The sequence below is a fragment of the Microtus pennsylvanicus genome, chromosome 3, assembly GCF_037038515.1.
Source record: "Microtus pennsylvanicus isolate mMicPen1 chromosome 3, mMicPen1.hap1, whole genome shotgun sequence".
Taxonomy (NCBI): Eukaryota; Metazoa; Chordata; class Mammalia; order Rodentia; family Cricetidae; genus Microtus; species Microtus pennsylvanicus.
This window is the reverse complement of record NC_134581.1, coordinates 4,155,861-4,180,002: the sequence shown is the minus strand read 5'-3', so window position 1 is coordinate 4,180,002 and position 24,142 is coordinate 4,155,861. Positions and strand designations below refer to the sequence as shown.

The window sequence follows — 24,142 nt, the reverse complement described above, 5'->3', positions numbered from 1 at the left end:
GCAACAGGAAGTTGACTGAGACACTGGGCAGCATCCTGAGCACAGGAAACCTCAAAGCCCGCTGCCACAGTGACACACTTCCTCCAGCAAGGCCACACCCACTCCAACAAAGCCACACCTCCTAATAGTGCCACTCCCTGTGAGATTGAGGGGGAGACTTACATTCAAACTACCAGTATTTGTGATATTTCTTTACCACTTAGTTTAAAAAGTATGTGTTTTCCTTCCTTCCTTCCTTCCTTCCTTCCTTCCTTCCTTCCTTCCTTCCTTCCTTCCTTCCTTCCTTCCTTCCCTCCCTCCCTCCCTCCGTCCCTCCCTCTCTCTCTCCCTTCCCTCCCTCCCTCCTATCCTTCTTTCCTTTCTTTCAAAACGACTCTCACTGCGTGTTCCTGGCTGGCCTGGAACCCACATCACTTTGTAGACCAGGCTGACCTTGAACTCAAAGAGATCCATCTGCCTCTGCTTCCCCAGTGCTAGGATGAGAGGTGTTTGCTACCCCACTGGCTTAAAAGTTATATAAACTGATTGTGTGTGTGTGCGCGCACACACACACACAAGTTAGAGGACAACCCCAAGTGTCATTGCTCTGGTGCCAACCACTGTCTCTAGGTCAGTGGTTCTCAACAGTTTGATTTGTTGGTCAAAATTCCTTTGGGGGCTACACAACCCTCTAAGACCATCAGAAAACACAGATATCTATGTTATGATTCATAACAATAGCAAAATTACAGTTATGAAGTAGCTTTTAAGGCTAGGGGTCACCACAACATGAGGAACTGTATTAAAGGGCTGCAGCATTAGGGAGGTGGAGAACCACTGTTCTAGGTGGTCCAGATTTCTCAAATAGGTTAGCTAGACTGATAATCTCTAGGGATCCTCCTGTTCTACCTCCCCAGTGCTAGGATTACAAGTGTGGACCACTGTGTCTGGATTTGTTTTTTTTGAGACAGGGTTTCTCTGTGTAGCCCTGATTGTCCTGGAACTTGCTCTATAGACCAAGCTGGCCTCAAACTCAGAGATCCACCTGCCTCTACCTCCCACATACTGGTATTAAAGGTGTGTGCCCTCATGCCTGTCTAGATTTTTTTTTAAAAAAAGGATAGGTGTGTGTGTGTGTGTGTGTGTGTGTGTGCATCCATGTGTGTGTGAACAAAGCCCAGAGGCTAGAAGAAGACACTGGATTTCTTGGAGTGAGAGGGCCTGGGTTTGGTTTCCAGCATGTATGTCTGGCTGCTAACACCCATCTGAAACTCCAGCTTCTGGTGATCCAGTGTTCACTTCTGGCCTCCTCAGGCACCTGCACATACTTGGTGCACACATGAACCCACGAACCCTTATAAGCAAAGTGTTCACACATAAAAACAAAATTAACCATAAAGAGATCTTCACAGCAAATGAGAAACTCACATGCACAGATGTAAGCACACGCATGGTGTGGGATTCCCTCTGTATGCTGTGAACATGTTTAATTATCATTGGCTAATAAAGAAACTGTTTTGGCCAAGGGCTTAGCAGAGCAAAAAAAAATCTGAACAGAAATATATAGAGAGAACAGGTAGAGTCAAGGAGACATCATATGGTTGCCAAAATAGAAAGACACCAGCCAAAACCTTACCAGGTGAGCCTCAGCCTCATGGTGATATATAAATAAATGAAATGGGTTAATTCAAGATATAAGAGCTAGCTACAAATATGCCAAACAGTGCTGTAATTAATATAGTTTCTGTGTGATTATTTGGGTCTGAGCGGCCAGGAAACGAACAAGCAGTCTCTGTTTAAATGCACATGCACACACCTCATTAAAAATAAGTTCAAACCCACGGGGAGGGTGGCTTTAACCTCTGCAACTACCTAGGTGGAGGGGGCTGACACCCTTGTGCTGTTTTTCCTCCCAAGAGCAAGTGTACCTTGGGGATTATCCACTACTTAAAAAGCCAATTGACAAGTCTGGAGACCTGGACCAGAAAGATACATCAATCAACACAGGAAATATGGAAGCACCAGTGAAATGTCCAGTCTGAATAACAAGGTCAAGGGCGTGACACGTGTTCCCTTGTATCAAACTGTATGTTTTCTGCATTGCTCCTTCCTTAAGACCCAGGAAATAAACACACAAGTCTCAGGAGGTTCCTGAATTTAAAAGATTCATGAGCACCCTCCACTGAGGTTATACAGTCAGCCATGATTGCTGGATGGATACTTTCAGACAGGCTGAGCTGTCTGCCATTGTGCTGGGAGCTTCTGAGGTACAGATTTTGTGTGTTGTTGCTCTGCTGAATGATTCAGCTGCCTTGGGGTCATCCATGCTCCTGGAACCCCTTACCTATACTCTGATAAGTAACGCTCAGAAACTCATTTGCCAGACTAGACTTGGGAGGAATTGTTTTCTCTGTTGTTAGTGCCTTATCTAAATGAAGAGTGCTTGTTTACAACTCCTGAGGAAAAAAATCACACAACAGCCACCTGCTGGGCTTTATTCAGAGCTTGTGTATGGGAGGTAACCATGGTACCAAAAGTTACATCCCCAGCCATCCTGGGGGGGTTTTATGTATGTATGTGTATGTATGTATGTATTTATTTATTGAGACAGGGTTTCTCTGTAGCTTTGGAGACCACCCTGGAACTTGCTCTGTAGAGTAGGCTGGTCTTGAATTCACAGAGACCTGCCTTCCTTTGCCTCCCAAGTGTTAGGAATATTTCCTAATGCAAGCTCTCCACCGACGCATAATCCCAATCAAGCAAAATCAAAACAATCCAAATTAAGAGATATCCAGGTTTAATGGGAGTTCTGCGCTCTTGGGTGGCCCCAAGGGGGAACCGGGAAGCCGCACAAACCACTGGGAGGGATAAAAGGAGACCACATGTTCCTCTTTTGGGAGTTCACTTAAATATTCTGTGGGAGTTGTCCTGAGTCCCCCTCCCCCCAGGGAGGGGTCAGGACCTGGCCTGCTGGGATTTGGAGTCCAGAGTGCTAACTCTCAGGGTCAGGGGGCTAGGATAGATGTAAGGGGGCTGGGGCCTAAACTCCTAATTTAACACTGAGTACTGGGATTAAATGTGTGCACCATCACTGCCTGGCTTTGTTGCTTTGTTTTTGATACAGGGTCTCATTATGTAGCCCTGGATGGCCAGGAACTTCTATGCAGATCAGGCTGGCCCTGAACTCACTGAGACCTCCTGGCTCTGCCCCCAGCATACTGGGACGGTAGGTGAGCATCACCATGCCCAGCTCATCCTGGGTACTTGGATGCAGTGACTAGGAACAATTCTGTCACTTAAGAAAACTCTTGGACAGTCAGTGAACTGGAAGGAAAACAGGGAACAGAAACATAAATGGACTTGACCCAGATTCTGGATAGTTTCTTATCTCTGTCAGCCTGGCAGCCACCTGCTGTGGACCTGGTAGGATCTGGCAACTGTATTGGTTAATGCCACAGCCTTCCAAGGCCACAAGGAAGCTGCAGGGTCAATCCAGGATGAGCGGCTGGAATGGAGGAGCCCTTCAATTGTTGATACTGACTCAGCATGGCCACTAGGGGGCAGCGCAACACAGTGGTTGCCAGCACAGACCTTCCTAACTGGAACGAAGTCTTTTTCTGGTGAACTTGGAGGCACAAGCCTGTAATCACAGCTGAGGCAGGACTTTCAAGTCTGATTTTTGTGGCCACGATTAAAAAACAAACAAAACAACAACAAAAGAGTAAAAGCCACACGGGCGAAAGGGCTTTCCTCTTTCTGGTTACTGTCCCATACCTAGGGAAATCACAGGTGCAGGAGACAGTTGCCACATCGAATCCACAGTCAGCTTAGAGGAACGGGTGCACCTGTGCTGCCCGTGGCCCTGTGATTATACAGCCCAGGACCTGGACCTGTCCACAAAGGCTGGGTCAGTTAGCAGTCCAGACAATCACCACACACACACAAGCACACAGGTCAAGTGATCTGGGCAGAGGCTGGGTCAGTTAGCAGTCCAGACAATCACCTCCCCCCCCCCCCCACACACACACGTCAAGTGATCTGGGCAGACCCTCAGTTAAAATTCCCTTCTCAAGTGAGTATTAATTGTGTCAACTACACAGTCCAAACATGCATGAGTAAGGGTCACAAATCAGAGGTCCTGCGTGTGAGCACGGGCCGGTTCCCTGCTTTCCTGGGGAAATCTGCTGGTAGGAGTTTGGTGGCCCAGCACACTTGGCAGTGTGCGGTAGCACAGTAGAGGACCTCAATTTCTATTTTGACTGTTCTTGCCTGTATATAATGTACTCTGTGACCCTACTCTCCAATTGCCTTCTCTTCTCCTCCCCCCGCCGCCTGCTAATCTTCCTCATCCTTCTCCCAGCTGCTCCCAAGTGTGGTCTGTTGCACCTCTGTGTGTGTGTGCTATGTAGTCTGTGTCTCTGTGTTTGTCTGTGTATGTATATGTCTCTCTTTGTGTGTGCTCTGTCCCCCATCTCTCTCCCTCTCTCTCTTTCTGTGTGCACCATGCTATACAGTGTAGAGGTAAGAGGACAGTTTGTGGGGTCTAGTTCTTCCCTTGACCATGTGGGCTGTGCGGCTGACTTAGTTTGTCAGGCTTGTCCCAAGCATCTTTACCCATGGGGACACTGGAGCTCCTCTAGGCACTCTGGAAACACCCAGCAGATGCTCACTGCTTCGTAAGCACAAGGTTAGAACACAGGGGTCTCCCTAGACAGCAAACACCGGCAGCCAGAATCTCCGTAGCAAGCTGATGTCGCCCAGGCGTAACCTTGCTCCGGCTCTTTCATGTTGCCAGAACCCTTGCACAGTGCCTTCCACTCCCAGTTTTTCCTCCAGTGTGGTAGGGAATAAAGACAACCCCTGAACTGGATATAAAGTCAAGTGACTTCTAACACAGCAAAACACAGTCCCTTGCTTAGGGAACATGGAGTCCACTCTCATACCCGGTCATCGCTGCCCAGAAACAATTGTGACTGGGCCCTCGCAGAAGATGGGGAGGCAGATAGTGATGCTGGGCATAGAGCTTGGGGACACACAGGAGCTTTGTGTGAGTGACTGGCAGCCCAGCTGGCATCAGAGTCCTCTATTTACCACCCAAGTCAGAGATCCAAGAGGCAGGGAACCTTTAGGCGAGGCCAGAACTGTGGATGGGTCAGACTTAGGCCTGAAGCAAAGACTGGGGGCAAATGAGGAGAGACTTGCGCTTGTTTCTCCCGGATACGAACAGTCAGTTCATTATCATTGTTACCCCCATAACTACAAAGGCCCGAGAGCTGTTTATAAAACAAAATGCTTGCTTTTCATGTTTATACAGCAAAACATATGTATCAGTGTTGCCTGTATTTTTATCTGTTTCCACCTGATGAGACAGGACTCAATCATGGCAGTACAGTGGTAGACTCCCTTTAAATCATAAGACAACTTTAAAAATTTAAATTACAAGCTGGGTGTGGTGGTGAACACCTTTAACGTCAGCACTCAGGGGGCAGAGGCAGGTGGATCTCTGTGAGTTCCAGGCTAGCCTGGTCTATATGGCACGTTCCAAGGCAGCCAACACTACGTAATGAGACTCTGTCTAAACAGCAAAATTAAATAAATGCAAATTTAAAGATAACAATAAAACCACCAGTATATTATTTATTTATTCTGTGTGTATGTGGGAGGTACCTGTGTCTCTGGTCGCCACATATATAGTAACCTTACCTTGTTCTAGTTAGCTTAGTCGTTTTAATGCAGCCAGGAATCATCTGAGGAGGGAGTCTCAATTGAGGGACAGCCCAGATCAGAATGGCCTGAGGCATATCTGTGGGAGATTTCTTGTGGTTGTTAATTGATATAGGTGGGCCTAGCCACTGTGGGCAGCACCATTCCCTAGGTAGGTGGTTCTGAGCTGTATAAGAAAGTTAGCTGAAGGCCGGGCAGTGGTGGTGCACACCTTTAATCCTAGCACTTGGGAGGCAGAGACAGGGGGATCTCTGTGAGTTCTTGGTCTGCAGAGTGAGTCCCAGGACAGACTCCAAAAGCTACACAGAGAAACCCTGCTAGAAAAATAAAATAAAATAAAAAAGGAAAAAAAAGAAAGCTGAGCATGAGCCTGGCAGTGAGGCAGCAAGCAAGCAGCGTTCCTCTATTATCTTTGCTTCAAATAAATAGACACACCCACCGTGGTAGTTCAAATGTAATGCCCCCTTGCGCTCAGAGGGGTGACTCTACTGGGAGGTGTGGCTTTGTTGGAGTGGGTACGACCTTGGAGGAAGGGTGTCACTGTGGGGGTGGGCTTTCAGATATTCAGACATCTGCACCGCATAGCTGAGACTGGACAGGTGGTGTGTCTGTGCACAGCATCTGTCTCCGTGTTTGCACTCAGACGAACCAGACGCCACAGGTAAAGCGGAGCCACCAGGGTCTCACACAGTGTGGAGTGACTTAGGGCAGGGCACAGCCCGATCTGCACACAAACCACAAACCCCCAACATGGCCCCGTGCCACGGTAAGCATGCTGCCTGGTACAACACAGCTTGTCCCACACGGTCCAGGCCATGTCACAACGAGAGTCACACTTGCCAATTCTTGTCTTTAAACTCTGAGTAGATTCTCTTACACACACACACACACACACACACACACACACACACAGAGGCATCCCTGGCTTTATACACAGGGTTTCAGTTTAATATGTTCCCCAGTGCCACCATCTGCCTGTTCATCATCTGAACATCAATCTATTCACCCATCCTTCCAACTCACCCTCACCTCCATGGTCCCAAGCGTCAGCTGCTCTGCCCTGCAGTTGACTTTCCAGATCTCTGGACGCTCTTCACCTGAAGTCCTTGCTGCGTACCTAACCACCTTGTCCTAGATATCTTTGTCTGGCGATTTGACACAGCCTAGAATCACTTGAGAAGGGAGGTTCAACTGGGGTCCACCTAGATCAGACTGGTCTATGGACATGTCTGTGGAGGATTCCCTCGATTGTTAGTGATGTAGGAGAGAGAGCCTTGCCACTGTGGGCATCACTGTCCCCTACGTAGGTGGCCCTGTGCTCTGTAAGAGAGCTAGCTGGGCATGAACCTAGGACAATCAATAATCTTTTATGATCTCTGCCTCAAGTTCTTGTTTGAGTGTCTACCCTGACTTCCCTCTTGATGGATTATGACCTGGATGTTTAAGCTAAAATCACACCCCCTCCCCACTGCCTTTTTCTCAGAGAGTTCTATTAGCTGTGGAAGGAGACTGGGATACACTATAACAATTCTGTCGTTCTCAGCTTTCCCTAGAGTGGGGCCTCTTTGGCTTGAACCCTTTGGGAGTCATTCTACAACCTGCATAGATACATAGTTTACAGTGTGGTGTGTAGTGTTTGAGCTGAGAGTTAATACTGGTCATTAAATTTGGCATTAAAAAACCCCCGAGATTGCTATGTAGCCGGCTATCAAGGGAAGTCAAGATTACTCAGCAAATTGCAGCCAACAGCACCGATAAAGCATGGCAACGTTTCGTTAAGGCAGTTTGACATTGTGGAAAGATGTGAGCATATCTCTCCGTGGCTCCAGCAGAGTGGGCTCATGGCCGTACTGTGAGATGAGCAGCCGTGTGGTCCGGAGGGACGGGCACGTGGGACCTGCTGTGGGTAGAGCGGTGAGGAGCCAGCCTTGGCGAGGAGGGAGGCTTCGCGTGGGTGTTGACTGTGTGGTGGGATGCTGGAGTGAGCCTGGGCTGCAGGGTGGATGTGGGGTGTGCACAGGCATGCGTGATGTGGCTTTAGCTTTTGTTCAGATTTTTCTTTTATTCTTTGTTGGCCTTTGTCCCTGTCTTTGTTGAGCCTTTGTTTTCTCTCTGTTTAGATCTTTGTTTCAACTTTCTTTAGCTTTTGTTTGGTCTCTCTTTAGGCTTTTGTTTAAACGCTGTGTGGCCTTTGTGCAGCCTTTGTGTGGCTTTTGTTGTAAAGTACAACTTGGCTGAGGACCCATCAAAAACACCTCTGTAATGAAAACCCAGACAGCGCAACCTCTCCCTATATATTCTGCATGTATTGAGGTAGCCCAGTTCTACAAGAGCCGCGTGTCCACGGGATTCTCTCTTATGCAGTAGCCGCTACCTGCAGGTAAGGATTCCCAAAGCTCACGCGGCAAGGGCATACATCCCCAAGGGTTTCAGGGGAAGCCAGCCATGATGGTAGCTGGGGATGGGAGGAGGAAAAAGAACAGAGCTAGCCCAAGAGAGAAAGAACAGCCGTTTACTCTGGCCTGGGCAGAGGCACCTCAGAACCATCCTTCCTAATATCTGGGTTTGCTGCCTCAGGGAAAGATGCTCGGATTTTCTTGTTTGTCATCTTTGCTGTTGCGGAGAGATCAATGGTGCTGGTGGTTTCTCCCCCAGGTCCCATTTCTTGTTTTATTTGTTGTTATGATTTAAAAAAATGAGTTTTCATGGGGCCCCACCCCTCGCTAGGACTTATGTAGTTAATGGCTAATAGGGAAGAGAGACACTGTCCTTAGTCATGTATCCGGCTGGTGCTGGTAAGTTGCTCATGCTCCCATAAGGAGCCCTAATGAAACTCCTCGGATTTTACCCCTCTCCAGGGACAAAAACCAAGGAAGAAGAAGGGGAGGTCACGTGGGAAGAGGGAGTGGCCCTTCAGGAGTGGAAGGGAACGGGGAGGGTGACAAGACCTGGCTGTGACCGAAATAATTACGTACATGTGTGAAAATGTGACAAGACCCATGATTGTGCACAACGAACATATGACAACAAAAACATCTGAAAAGGAGCAGACGGAGTTAAAAGAGGACCATGAGCGACTTTTCCTTCCTTCTCCCTTAAACACACAGCAGGATTTGTAACCGGGGGGCGCAGCAGTGAGGACCAAATTCTCACCCTGACTGGAGCGATGCTGATGCTCTGTCTCATACAAAAATCTCACGGGATCATGGGAACCTTCAGTCTTTGGCTGAGGAAAAAGGAAAGAGATTTGTGCCAGGGGAATAAAGCAATGAACTTGGCTATGGTGTTAGAAAGGAAATAGAGAAAAGGTTTTGAACACCGTGTAAACAGAACAGGCAAGCAGGAAATGGGCTGTAGCCAGATGCATAGATCTGCTGTTTGGGGATTATTTAGGATGCCGGGGGTTACTGGTGAGTGCATCTCAGAATTGCTTCAAATCTACGGAAAAGTTGCAGACTTTTGGAGAACTCCAGCTGTGCCTAGTTCAGGCAAATGCTAACATTCTCCGCATTTGCTGGCTGTTCTCTTTCTGTGCAGACACCTGCACCTTATCCCTGCCCCAACGGAGACTAAGTGCACACACATCATTAATGTCAGGAAACTAACAGCAAGCTTGCCGATCTGTTATATAATCTAGAGTCCCCCGCCCCAGTTCATCCGAGCGTTTAGCAGCCAGTCCAGTCTCACACACTGCTTCTGGCTGTCTTGTCTCTTCAGATTCCCTTAACCTGCAAATGTGGCCAGAGCAACCATTCTCTGACAGTCTTGTTTGTTGTTGTTGGTGGTGGTGATGGTGTGTGTGTGTATTATGGTTGTATGCCTGTGCAGACTTGTGTGCATGTGTGTAGAGGTTAGAAGTCAATGTCATGTGATCTCATCCATCCCTCGCCACCTTAGTTTTTGAGACAGGGTCCCTCACTGAGTCTGGAGCCTGTTCCTAGACTCTCTAGGGGTCTGCCTGTCTCTACCCCAGTGCTGAGGTTACAGAAGACAGAGCCCATGACTGGCTGTTATGTGGGTGCCGGGAATCTGAACTCAGATCCTGCATAGCGAGTATGGTGCCCACTGAGCCCAGTTAAGATGCTGGCCGCTTCTAAGCTGTTGTCAAATGTCCTTCAGCTTGCGGTCTGAATGATGCTAACAGGAAACAGCTTCCAATAGGGTGATATTGGCTAATGCTGTGACCAGGCGCCTGACCAGTGGGTGCACCTTCTCCCATGGTTCCAGCACTTCCGCCCAGCATAGATCCCACCCTTCCTGGGAAAACACAGCATTAGGTCCTGTGACTGCCATAGCTAAGGAGTCACCTGCAGTTTGATGAGTTTTTTGCTGAAAGGATCATGAGGCTGGGAACATAGCTCAGTCAGCAGCTCCCGCCTAGTGCACACAGAGCCCCAGGTTCAGTCACGGATGTTGGGTAAACTGTATAGGCGGCGGCACACACCTGTGATTCCAGCACTCAGGAGGGTCGGATGTTCAAGGTCATCTTCAGCTACAAGGGGAGCTGGAGACCAGTCTGGGTTAAAGATCCCGCCTCAAAACACACAGACAGACAGATTATATATTCCTATGGTGAACTATTTAGCGGTAGACAATGAAGGTGTTAAACCCCTCCTTTTTCTCAGTCAAAACAATTGAGGCTCAGGGTACAGAGGGCTTAGGAGGCAGGGTCTGTGGATGGCACCTGCTTCTGATGATCTAGAATTCTGCGGGGCTGGGCTGGGCCTCGGCTGGTTGCACCTACGGAATCTGATTATGTCAACTTTGAAGTTCTGTTGAAGAGTGACTAGGATTTTCAAGATCTCTGTGTGGAAATCATAAGAAACTCAAACGTTTGCAGCTGGGTTGCCCTTTGATATATGTGAATGCCATAGTGTCTGTCCCGGAGTTCGATTGCCCTTCGATATATGTGAATGCCATAGTTGTGTGTCCCTGAGCTCAGCAGGCTGGAGGTCAGGGATCCCCATGTGTTCCAGAACCCACCCCCAGCATAGACTTCTTCAAGATGTTTCTAAGGCATGCAGGTCTTCTTAATCTCAAAACCTGTGAGGTAGAAAATACACACATCTCCTAGGTGAGAGAACAGAAAGAGGCCACCCTATGATCACACCTGGCGACATCATCCTGGAACAGGGAATCATGGGACAGCACCTGCACTTCAGGGCCTCCAGGGAGGCACTAGCCTCCTGAGGGACAAGTGAAAACCAGGTGTCAGGCCTCTATATTATCATTATTGTTGTTGCTGTTATTATTATTATTACCATCATAGTGCTACATTTTGAATCTTCCCAGGGTCCAAGTCCACTGAAAAAGGAGACTACCTCACTTCACCCTATTGTCCCTGTTTCTTCAAGAAGGTTTAGTCCTTGCATGAGGCGACCACACTCTCACAAGCAAATAACCCACTAAATCATGGACTTTGAGTAAGTTGGGAACTCCAGAGCCTTCCCTATGCTGAGGAGATGAAGAAGTGGTTTTTCTTGATGTCTCAGTTTACCTGTTACCACACGGAGCTTCTCATTGACAGCCGGGTTCCCAGTAGCCACACAAGGATTAGTCTTGGCACTCACCAGTACTATTGCTTACCCGATGTTAGCCAGCCATCAATGTGTACCTAGCTTAGTGTTGAAGCTTGATGTCCCCCAGAGGAAGTTAAAGAATTCTGGGGCTATGCTATGCATGTGGCCACACAGAAAATAATTTAAAAAATATATGAACAATATTTAAAGAATTTTGAATTAACTGGAAATCTACATTTAGGAATTCTTTTGTTGTTGTTGTTGTTGCCTTCATTTTGTTTTTAAAGCTTGTGACATGTTTTATTTTCCATCCATTCATTCATCCACTGAGCTAGTATCTGAGATCAGAGTGTGTGCAAACACAGATTTCACATTTTAGTGGTAACAGTAAAAGAATTGCATCTGAATAATATAAATGCAGAGGAGAAAAAGGCTCAGTAAGGTGTAAAAAGGAACTTCCTAAACACTTCCAGGGAGTTCTTCAGGCCAAACTCACACCTGTACAGTAGCTGCTTGCCTTACCCACGGAGCTGTCTTCCCAGCCCTGACTTAAGGCTTTTTATTTAAATTAACGATGAGTATCATTTTTTTCCCATAGCGATAAGATGATATACAAATTAGCCTGATATTTTACTTCCGTATCCTTTCTCTGTCAGCAGACTTTCTGACAGTGTATAGACCCTTCACAATCCATCTTAGGACTGGGGGAGTGAGCCTCCACGTGAAACACACTTGAAGTGTCTAGATCCATCGCAATCCATTTTAGGACTGGGAGAGCGAGCCTCCGTATGGAACACACTTGACAGTGTCTGGACCCATCATAATCCGTCTGAGGACCGGGAGAGTGACCTCCACGTGAAACACACTTGAAGTGTCTAGATCGATTACAATTTGTCTTAGGACCGGGAGAGTGACCTCCACGTGAAACACACTTGAAGTGTCTAGATCGATTACAATTTGTCTTAGGACCGGGAGAGTGACCTCCACGTGAAACACACTTGAAGTGTCTAGGATTACAATTTGTCTTAGGACCGGGAGAGTGAGCCTCTGTGCCTGTGGCACACATTTGAAGTGTCTAGATCTATCACAATCCGTCTTAGGACCAGGAGAGCGAGCCTCCGTGCATGGGGCTCACACTTGACTGAATTGCGGCCAAGCACAGCACACTAACTGACCGGTGTGTGCTACCACCTCATTCCTAGGGGCAACGAAGAACTAAATGAGAATAAGACGCAGAGATCAGAGTCGCCGCCAGACGCATGTGGATGAAAATACAGGTACAGATCTGCATCTAAATTGTCGCACAAATGATACAGGTATTCAGAATGTCACAGACTAATGTAAAATCGGAAGAGATTAAGTAAAGGTGCCTTCCATGAGGCGCGCTCTCTTCCTCCTTCTCAGCACACCAGTGTATCATCCACCCTGTCTCATCTGTCCATCGCTGCTCTGTGGACCTGTCGGTACCTTACCACCACAGCAACCAGCTGTGCAAGCAGCCAGCTCATTCACAGGTTCCCTTCCTTGCAAACGATTCTGCTATGTATATCATCACAATCATCCTCCCCAGGTGCTTCTAGTCTGCATGGTGCTCGCTGCTCTGTCTGTGAGTCTGTACATCCGGCAATCAATCACTCTTTTCTAGCTTCTGGGTTTTTTTCTCTTTCCATTCCTGATAGATTCTAAATTCTATCGTGGCAGTCTTGCAAATTCACTGGCAGCGCTCAGCCCAGAAAACTGTCTCCTCACATGTAACATGAATGGGGGCAGGACCTATTGTTGTTTTTGTCCCGCCTGGTACCCCACAACTGTTTAGTCCCAAAGAAAATCACACATAGATCTCTATAAGTTATAAAGCTGATTGGCCCATTAGCTCTAGCCTCTCACTGGCTAACTCTCACATCTTGATTAACCCATTTTTCTGATTTATGTTAGCCATGTGGCTCAGTACCTTTTTTCAGTGGGGCAGCTCATATCCTGCTGCTTCCGTGGTCTGGGCAGGAGTGGGAGGAATCAACTTCCTCCTTCCCAGAATTCTCCTGTTCTCATTACATCATTTCTACTTCCTGTCTGGTTTTCCCATGGTATTTCAGGCTACTTCCAGCTGGTTGGGGGTGCTGATAGTCTTATGGGGACCTAAAGAAAATTTAGAGTTATGATCAAGTCCTGACTGAAGTATCCTGTGAGTCTTGATCATCTCAGGCAGCAGCCTTTAATTTGTTCTGGATGAGGAACTCAGACATCTGGGCCATCTATTCCTACCAGAGACTTCTCAGGTGGTCTTCCTTGATCAAAGTTGATTTTTCTTAACTCTGAATAAATCCACAGCCTCTCATTTTCTGTGGAAACAAAAGCAAAATCTCTTCTCCAAAGTAACATAACCTTTTGACTTCAATTTTGAAGCCAAGGTATTTTCAAAATACCTATCTGCAGCGTTTATAAGCAAATATCTTTTAGCAGCTGTTGCTCCTTCCTCAACATTCAAACATTTCAAAGAGAGCATAATAACATACAGTATCAAGATTTTCTGTGTATTTTCCATCTTTACGTGGCTTTATTTTAACTTCTATTTCTTTTATTTTTAGTTTTAACTTTTGGCTTTTTGAGACAGGTTCTCTGTATATCTTTGTCCTGGAATTCCCTCTGTAAACCAGGCTATCTTTGAACTCATAGAGATCTGTCTGTCTCTGCCGCCCAGGCTACTCCCCCCCCCCCCCCCCCCCCCCCCCCCCCCCCCCCCCCCCCCCGCACCACTCACGTACACCTCCTGGCTATTCAGAGCAGCTGGATGCAGGCACAGTGGAGCAGGCTACAATCACTGCCGGGGAGTGGGCAAGGGTTTCCTCTAGATTCTGAGAGCTGCTGCTGGCCTGCTGCCCACATTGCTCCAGAATCTCCTTTACCCACTTTATCCTCAAGCCTTTCTCTTTCTTGCTCTCAGCTGATACTCTGGCTTCCCGTTTCATTGGACAAACGGAACTGAGTGGATGAGAATTTTATCCGGCTCCATTATCCTTTCTCAGTTCATGTAGTACCCTCAGAGGCCAGAAGAGGGCAGAAGATCCCCTGAGTGAGGTCACAGGAGGTTCTGCACCACCCAGTGTGGGTGCTGGGAACTGAAATCCAGTGCTCTCTTCTCAAACAGTTTTGATCCCCGAGTCCCCGAGTGCCTGTTCTGTTTTTCTCCCCTCTTTCTAACAAAGGCCACGCACTTGGCGTCCCCCTACCTGTGTATCTGCATTCTCACACCCCAAGTTTTACCTCAGGGATGTTATTAATATTCTCTGGTGGTTTTACCTTCTCTGTAGATGTTTCCCACAACACATTTGCATAGTCTCACCCCTCTCCTTCACCAACAAACCAATCCACAGTCACCTGACACCAGCACCTCCCGCAAAGGCCTCTGGGAATCTTACACCCTCTAGGAACCATGTCTGTTCTCTTCCTTCTCCAGCTTCCGTTCTGTTGGTCTTATATTTTCTCTGTCCAAATCCTTGGCTGAGATTCCCTCCACAAACCCTCGGGTTCAGCTTTCACGTCAACCACTCCAATGAACAACCCTTGCCGTGGTCACCATAATTCCTATGCTTTTTAGACGACACCTCCCCTCCCCCACCAGCCTTTTCCATTCACTTCTTCACTTACCGGACTACATGGAGTCCCTGTGGCTCAGGCAGAGCCTGTATTAGTTGTTTTTCTCACTGCCGTGACAACATAATTGTCAAAAGCAACTTAAGGAAAAAATAGGTTCTTCCGGCTCATGGTTTGGGTGTGCAGTCCACCGTGGCAGGGGAGGTATGGTGGCAGGAGCATGAGGCGGCTGGTCACACCGCAGTGGCAGTGGGAAGCAGACAGAGGTGTCTCTTGGTGCTCAGCTTGCTCTCTTTTTATTAATTTTGAGCTGCTAGTCCAGGGAACAATGCTACCCACATTCAGGCTGGGTCCTTAGTTAAACACCCTGCTGAACACGCCTGTGGGTGGTCTCCTAGGCAGTTCCTAGAGTGGCCATCACGTCGTTTTTCTACATGTAGCCACCGTGTGGCTTTAGTCGTTACCTTCCTACACTTTATCTCCAGCCAAACTTTTCTGAACTAAGAGACGCACCCAACGCATGCCTTCAGACTCCCCTGCTGGAGTCTTCAACTCAGCCGTGAACTCAGAATCTGATGATCTGTTCACTTCAAATCCCAGTGGAGAGTCAGTCCAGTGTCCAGGGCTGGCGAGATGGCTCATCAGTGCAGAACACTGACTGCTCCTGCAGAGGACCTGGGTTTGGTTTCCAGCACCCACAACCACCTATAATTCCAATTCTAAGGGCTCTGACCCCCTCTTCTGGCCTCCACAGGTACTACACACACATAGAGCACACACACACACACACACACACACACACACACACACACACAGACAAAACATTTATACACTTAAAAATAAATCTTAAAATATCCCTGTCCATAAATGATAACACATTCTATAATTTTAGCTCTAAAATGATGTATTGTCTATGTAACATTTAGATTAGCCTACCTCTTGTATGTTTATTTTGCTCCATTATAGTAACTAACGTTCACACCTAAAAATTCTCCCCATGTGTTATCTATGTACTTGAGATGCCAATCTTGGGTTCCACGTGTTCCTCCTCTTAGAGTTGCTAAGTGGCAGAGAGGCTTTGTTCATCAAGAAGTATTCTTCGTGGCCTGTGAGATAGCTGTCTGTGGAGTCTGCGTGGCCTGTGAGATAGCTGTCTGTGGAGTCTGCGTGGCCTGTGAGATAGCTGTCTGTGAGTCTGCGTGGCCTGTGAGATAGCTGTCTGTGGAGTCTGCGTGGCCTGTGAGATAGCTGTCTGTGAGTCTGCGTGGCCTGTGAGATAGCTGTCTGTGGAGTCTGCGTGGCCTGTGAGATAGCTGTCTGTGGAGTCTGCGTGGCCTGTGAGATAGCTGTCTGTGGAGCAGCCCGCACTCTGTTGTCTTTGTTGCCTAAAACAAAGCCGTACAACAAGACATTTAACACAGCTTTGTTTGTGTTCCCAACGGGCGACTCCCTCCAGGATAACTGGAACCTTTTATTCTGTTATGTTTTGCGCAGTCTCCAAATCCCTGTTGGATTTTGGCATCTGGTGGCTGCCTGCGGAAAGGCTCCTCATTCAAAATAAATGTTTGTACGGCCTTGTCCATTACCTGGTGCTGGTTTCTCACCAGTGGTCACCTGTTCAGTTTTCACTGTATTAATGTGTAACACACTCATCATCAAGGGGACACATGGAAAAACGTCCCTAGAGGGCAATGAATTAATAGTTATCCAGCCAGTGTTGGCACCCTACTCCGTGTTTACAGTGTAAATCTACACTCAGGGAAGCATTTGCCTCTGGCTGAGAGCAGATTAGCCAGCATTAGGAGCTGCTGACATTCTCCGAGGGAGTGGTGGATTTATTCTGCCCTGTGATCACTACTGTTTCCACAGCGGAGACACTAGGTGGGTACCAGCCTGTGCACACATTCCTTCTGTGCAAGGAGACGGGCTCTTTGACAGCCCAAGGCTCACAGTCTGAGCGTCTGACTCAGCCCCAGCACATCTCACTGGCTGCCCTCCTCTCCTTTGCTGATGTCACTGCTTCCTTTCCTGTGGGTCGTCAGGATGGATGTGAGCTGACATCTCCTTGCTGTTATTGCGTTTTCTCTGAGTATTACAGAGTTGCACATATCTGTAGATAACTGTCAGCTGGGCCAGCCAGGAAGATGGATTAGCAGGGGAAGGCGCTTGTCGCCAGCCCTAGCAGCCTGACAGTGCTCCTGGGACACAGGTAAGCCGGAGGTAGAGAATCAACTCTGGGAAATTGTCCTCTGACCACACACACTGACCTGTACACCTCTGACCACACACACTGACGTGTACACCTCTGACCACACACACTGACGTGTACACCTCTGATTACACACACACACTGACGTGTACACCTCTGATTACACACACACACTGACATGAACACCTCTGATTACACACACACACTGACGTGAACACCTCTGATTACACACACACACTGACGTGACACCTCTGATTACACACACACACTGACGTGAACACCTCTGATTACACACACACTGACGTGTACACCTCTGATTACACACACACTGACGTGAACACCTCTGATTACACACACACTGACGTGAACACCTCTGATTACACACACACACTGACGTGACACCTCTGATTACACACACACTGACGTGTACACCTCTGATTACACACACACACTGACGTGTACACCTCTGATTACACACACACTGACGTGTACACCTCTGATTACACACACACTGACGTGAACACCTCTGATTACACACACACTGACGTGTACACCTCTGATTACACACACACTGACGTAAACACCTCTGATTACACACACACTGACGTGAACACCTCTGATTACACACACACACACTGACGTGAACACCTCTGATTACACACACACTGACGTAAACACCTCTGATTACACACACACTGACGTGAACACCTCTGATTACACACACACACACTGACGTGTACACCTCTGACCACACACACTGACGTGTACACCTCTGATTACACACACACTGACGTGTACACCTCTGATTACACACACACTGACGTGTACACCTCTGATTACACACACACACTGACGTGAACACCTCTGATTACACACACACACACTGACGTGAACACCTCTGATTACACACACACACACTGACGTGTACACCTCTGACCACACACACTGACGTGTACACCTCTGATTACACACACACACTGACGTGAACACCTCTGATTACACACACACACACTGACGTGTACACCTCTGATTACACACACACTGACGTGTACACCTCTGATTACACACACACACACTGACGTGAACACCTCTGATTACACACACACTGACGTGTACACCTCTGACCACACACACTGACGTGTACACCTCTGATTACACACACACTGACGTGTACACCTCTGATTACACACACACACTGACGTGAACACCTCTGATTACACACACACACTGACGTGACACCTCTGATTACACACACACACTGACGTGTACACCTCTGACCACACACACTGACGTGTACACCTCTGATTACACACACACACTGACGTGAACACCTCTGATTACACACACACTGACGTGTACACCTCTGATTACACACACACACACTGACGTGACACCTCTGATTACACACACACACTGACGTGTACACCTCTGACCACACACACTGACGTGTACACCTCTGATTACACACACACTGACGTGTACACCTCTGATTACACACACACACTGACGTGAACACCTCTGATTACACACACACACTGACGTGACACCTCTGATTACACACACACACTGACGTGAACACCTCTGATTACACACACACTGACGTGAACACCTCTGATTACACACACACACTGACGTGACACCTCTGATTACACACACACACTGACGTGAACACCTCTGACCACACACACTGACGTGAACACCTCTGATTACACACACACACTGACGTGAACACCTCTGATTACACACACACTGACGTGAACACCTCTGATTACACACACACACTGACGTGAACACCTCTGATTACACACACACTGACGTGAACACCTCTGATTACACACACACACTGACGTGAACACCTCTGATTACACACACACACTGACGTGACACCTCTGATTACACACACACACTGACGTGAACACCTCTGATTACACACACACTGACGTGTACACCTCTGATTACACACACACTGACGTGAACACCTCTGATTACACACACACACACTGACGTGTACACCTCTGATTACACACACACTGACGTGAACACCTCTGATTACACACACACACACTGACGTGTACACCTCTGATTACACACACACTGACGTGTACACCTCTGATTACACACACACACTGACGTGTACACCTCTGATTACACACACACTGACGTGAACACTTCTGATTACACACACACACTGACGTGTACACCTCTGATTACACACACACACACTGACGTGTACACCTCTGATTACACACACACTGACGTGTACACCTCTGATTACACACACACACTGACGTGTACACCTCTGATTACACACACACTGACGTAAACACCTCTGATTACACACACTGACGTGAACACTTCTGATTACACACACACACTGACGTGTACACCTCTGATTACACACACACTGATGTGTACACCTCTGATTACACACACACACACTGACGTTTACACCTCTGATTACACACACACACTGACGTGAACACCTCTGATTACACACACACTGACGTGTACACCTCTGATTACACACACACTGACGTGAACACCTCTGATTACACACACACTGACGTGTACACCTCTGATTACACACACTGACGTGTACACCTCTGATTACACACACACACTGACGTGAACACCTCTGATTACACACACACACTGACGTGTACACCTCTGATTACACACACACACTGACGTGACACCTCTGATTACACACACACACTGACGTGAACACCTCTGATTACACACACACACTGACGTGACACCTCTGATTACACACACACACTGACGTGAACACCTCTGATTACACACACACTGACGTGACACCTCTGATTACACACACACACTGACGTGAACACCTCTGACCTTGTACCTTTAATTCATTATGTAACTGAAGGCAGAACCGAGGCATGAAAGAATGGAGGACGATTCTTACCGGCCACAGGCAAGGAGAGTTCTGGAGTAACAGCCAAAGCCGTGCTGTTCTTAAAGAAAGGAATCATGAGGATTTATTCAGATCCATACAGGGAGGGCCCATTGCTGAGCATGCTCAGTCAAGGAACACCCTCTTAAGAATGCTCAGGTTAAGGCTGTGGAGCATATGTCTGAAGATGAAAGGGATAAACAGGAACACCTCTGGGCATGAGCAACATGTACCATAATGTTTTTGCTGAAAAGAAGTGAAGGTTGCTCTGAAGGTGCCTTGATGTGGGAGTCCCCATGGAGGGTGCCTGCTTCCCTTAGTGGGTGACAACACCGTAAAGTGACTTTTCTTGATCCACGAAGCAGTCTTTAGGATTTGTCTTTTTCCTTCTCCTGCCGTTATCTTCCTCCTCTTCTTCTTTTCTGTGTTAGAATGATATCGCGTCAGAGTTAATCTACCCCAGGTTTCCTTGGCTGGGTCCTGGCTTCCCTTTCCCCAATTCTCTGCCCTCAGGTGACTTCTCTGTAGCTCCCATTTGCAAAGTCGAGTGATTGTGATATCACTAGGCCAAGAAAGTGCACACAGCACTCAACAGTGCCCAGCTTGTGCTTCATACCATGTGTTTGCTCTGCTCTCTTGACTGTGAGCATGACGCCACAAATGTCTCAGACAAAGATCCTAGTTTGAACCGTGATCTTTCTTCCTTCCTCCTTCCCTTTCTTTCTCCTTATTTATTTATTTATTTATTTATTTATTTATCAGTCATGTATGCAATATTCTGTCTGCGTGTATTCCTGCAGGCCAGAAGAGGCCACCAGACCTCATTACAGATGGTTGTGAGCCACCATGTGGTTGTCGGGAATTGAACTCAGGACCTTTGGAAGAGCAGGCAATGCTCTTAACCGCTGAGCCTTCTCTCCAGCCCTCTTTCTCCTTTTTTAGACAGGTTCTCACTGTATAGTTCTGGCTGTCCTGGGACTTATTATGTAGAACTGGACACCTCAGAGAGCTCCACCTGCCTCTGCCTCTTGAGTCTGGGATTAAAGGTGTGTGCCACCACTGCCAGACATTTTTCCCTTTCTTATACAGACCATGATCTCCTGCCTAGGGAGTGGTGCTGCCCACAGTGAGTGGGTCTTTCCACAATTATTAACATAATCCCCACAGATGTGCTCACACAGGCAGCAAGATCTAGACAATCCCTCATTGAGACTCTCTTCCCCAGCGTCTCTAGATTGAGTTAAATTGGTGACTAAAGTAACCACCAAGCCACCCACTGATCATTTTAAATGCTCCCTCTGCGACTATGCCACTCTACATACGGGGCTCCCCACTGAATCTCAACCCTGTCTCACTGATCTATCAGTCTTTCCCCGAGCTAATGTGTGCTTAGTACATGTCATAGGGGGGTTGATATTTGGTGCTGTGTGGGTTTCTTATTCAGTATGTGCCACTGTGTGTACATGTCTCTGCTGCAGCTAGTGCAGCCCACAGTGAGTGCTAATATTTGGTATGACGTGGATTCCTCATTCAAAGCTATCTCCGTTATTCTTGGGTCTTCATGCATTCCCAAGAACTATGGGATGAACTATCAGACATGCAAGTCTGATGTTGATTAGAATTACCATGTAGATTTACTTGGTGGTATTAAGCATACTATGGTATTAAATATTTCTTTTTTATGCCTTCAAAATGTTGCATCTTAAAACATTTTAATCTATTTTATGTGCTTGTGTGAGCACCTGCCTGTATGCATGTGCACTACGTGCGTGCTTGGCTCCTGCAGGGACTGGAAGAGAGTGTTGTACTCTGGAACTGGAATTATAGATTGGAAGCTGTGGGTGCTGGTATTTGAACCCACATTCTTTATCAGGCAGGTGTCTTTAATAGCTGAACCATCTCTCCATCCCTGGTTGCATACATTTCTAAAGGAAAGTTCTTTATTTCTTTTGTCTGATATATTTCTACCTGTAGATGTCCAGTGGTCTTATGGTCTGTGTGAATAGTGTCTTTTATATACTATACTATATATCTAGCAATATAATATATAATACATTACAAATATTTGCATTCTTGTATGTTGACCTATGTCAGGGATCTTTTTGAAAATACTTTCAATTTATTTATTATTTTTTATGTGCACGGGCAATTGTCTACACATATGTCTATGTACCATGTTTATGCCTGGTGCCTGCAGAGGTCAGAAGAGGCCACCAGATTCCACAGAGCTGAAGTTGCCACAGAGATTGTTGTGAGCTGCCACATGGGTGCTGGACATCAAGTCTGGGTCCTCTGGAAGGGCAGCCATTATCTTAAATCACTGAGCCATCTCAGTCCCTGTGTTGGGAATTTTGTTGGACTTTCTCTGTCTCTCTTTCTCTGTTTGATTGTTTGTAGAGTGTGACAGTGTGAGAATATTTTGGTATGTGTATGTATGTTACATGATCGTGTGTGTGTGTGTGTGTGTGTGTGTGTAGAGACCAGAGGCCAACCTTGAGTCTCATCCCTCAGGACAGTGTTTGCGCTGTTGTTTGTGACAGTCTCTTCCACATTTACCTGGAACCCACGGAGTATGCCGGGGTGACTGGTCAGCAAGCCCCAAGGAATCTTTGGTTTCCGCTGTCCCACTGCTGCGATTACAGACACACCACTGCGCCTGGCTGCCTTTTTATTTCGTGCTTTTAAAACATGGGTCCTAGGGGATTAATTCGGTCTTTACGTGTGGCTCGTGAACGCTTCACTGACGGGGCTAACTCCTCAACACAATTAAATTAAAGATGTTCGTTTGTAGGATTTCAAACAGTATGTTGGTTGACGGTGGTGGCCAGTGGTGGCCTTCTTCTTCAGGTCTGACTAGGACGTCATGCTTTTTAGACATCACATCCTGTTCTTACCTTAGTGAGAGGTTGGTCAGGAGTGGACACTGAGTTTCACTGAGCAATTCTTTTTAACTTATTTTAGTAGTTAATTTGTATGTGTGTGTATGTCTGTGTGTGAATATGGACACAGGAGTCAGATGACAACTTCACGCGTGGGTATTCATCTTCCACTCTATTTGGGACAGGGTCTTTTTCCTGGTCTCTGATGCCCAGGCTAGCCGGCCCATGGGTCTCCTGGGACTCTCCTGTGCCCACCTCCCATTTTGCTGTAGGAATGCTGGGATTATAGACACACACTGTCTGGGCAGTTCTATGTGGGCTCTGGGGACTGAACTCAGGTCCTTAGGTCCAGCTGAACCACCACCCAGTCCCCCCAGTTGATGCTTCCTTAAAATACCCCTGGCCATATCTTCCCTTTGATTTGTTGATACAGCACATTATGCTTACAGGGTTTGCACATTCAAACCATCCTGAAATTAAATTTTCTTTGTTCAGCCTGTATTACAAAACTCTTCACCTATCAGACTGGCAAAAATGTGAGAGTTTGGGGCTGGAGAGACGGTTCAGTAACCAAGAGCGCTGGAGAGACGGTTCAGTAACCAAGAGCGCTGGAGAGACGGTTCAGTAACCAAGAGCGCTGGAGAGACAGTTCAGTAACCAAGAGCGCTGGAGAGACGGTTCAGTAACCAAGAGCACTGGTTTTGGGGCTGGAGAGATGGTTCAGTAATCAAGAGCGCTAGTTTGGGGGCTGGAGAGACAGTTCAGTAATCAAGAGCGCTGGTTTGGGGCTGGAGAGATGGTTCAGTAACCAAGAGCACTGGAGAGACAGTTCAGTAATCAAGAGCGCTGGTTTTGGGGCTGGAGAGATGGTTCAGTAATCAAGAGCGCTGGTTTTGGGGCTGGAGAGATGGTTCAGTAACCAAGAGCGCTGGAGAGATGGTTCAGTAACCAAGAGCGCTGGAGAGATGGTTCAGTAACCAAGAGCGCTGGAGAGACGGTTCAGTAACCAAGAGCGCTGGAGAGACAGTTCAGTAATCAAGAGCACTGGTTTTGGGGCTGGAGAGATGGTTCAGTAATCAAGAGCACTGGTTTTGGGGCTGGAGAGATGGTTCAGTAATCAAGAGCGCTAGTTTGGGGGCTGGAGAGACAGTTCAGTAATCAAGAGCGCTGGTTTGGGGCTGGAGAGATGGTTCAGTAACCAAGAGCACTGGAGAGACAGTTCAGTAATCAAGAGCGCTGGTTTTGGGGCTGGAGAGATGGTTCAGTAATCAAGAGCGCTGGTTTTGGGGCTGGAGAGATGGTTCAGTAACCAAGAGCGCTGGAG

The 24,142-nt window shown here is 47.4% G+C and overlaps 1 protein-coding gene across 6 annotated transcripts in view; it reads left to right on the top strand.

Annotated features, from left to right (window-relative positions):
• The first annotated feature begins 7,630 nt into the window (after positions 1-7,630).
• Mobp (myelin associated oligodendrocyte basic protein) overlaps positions 7,631-24,142 on the top strand; it is a 35,598-nt gene continuing 19,086 nt past the window's right edge. For 2 of the 6 annotated variants that reach the window (XM_075964146.1, XM_075964141.1), the window contains exons 1-2: positions 7,953-8,083; positions 12,425-12,499. The gene's annotated coding sequence lies outside the window, so the exon portion shown is untranslated. Of the gene's footprint in view, positions 8,084-12,424; positions 12,500-24,142 lie in introns of all 6 variants that reach the window. The other 4 variants (XM_075964143.1, XM_075964142.1, XM_075964145.1 and 1 more) reach the window with 3 other exon arrangements.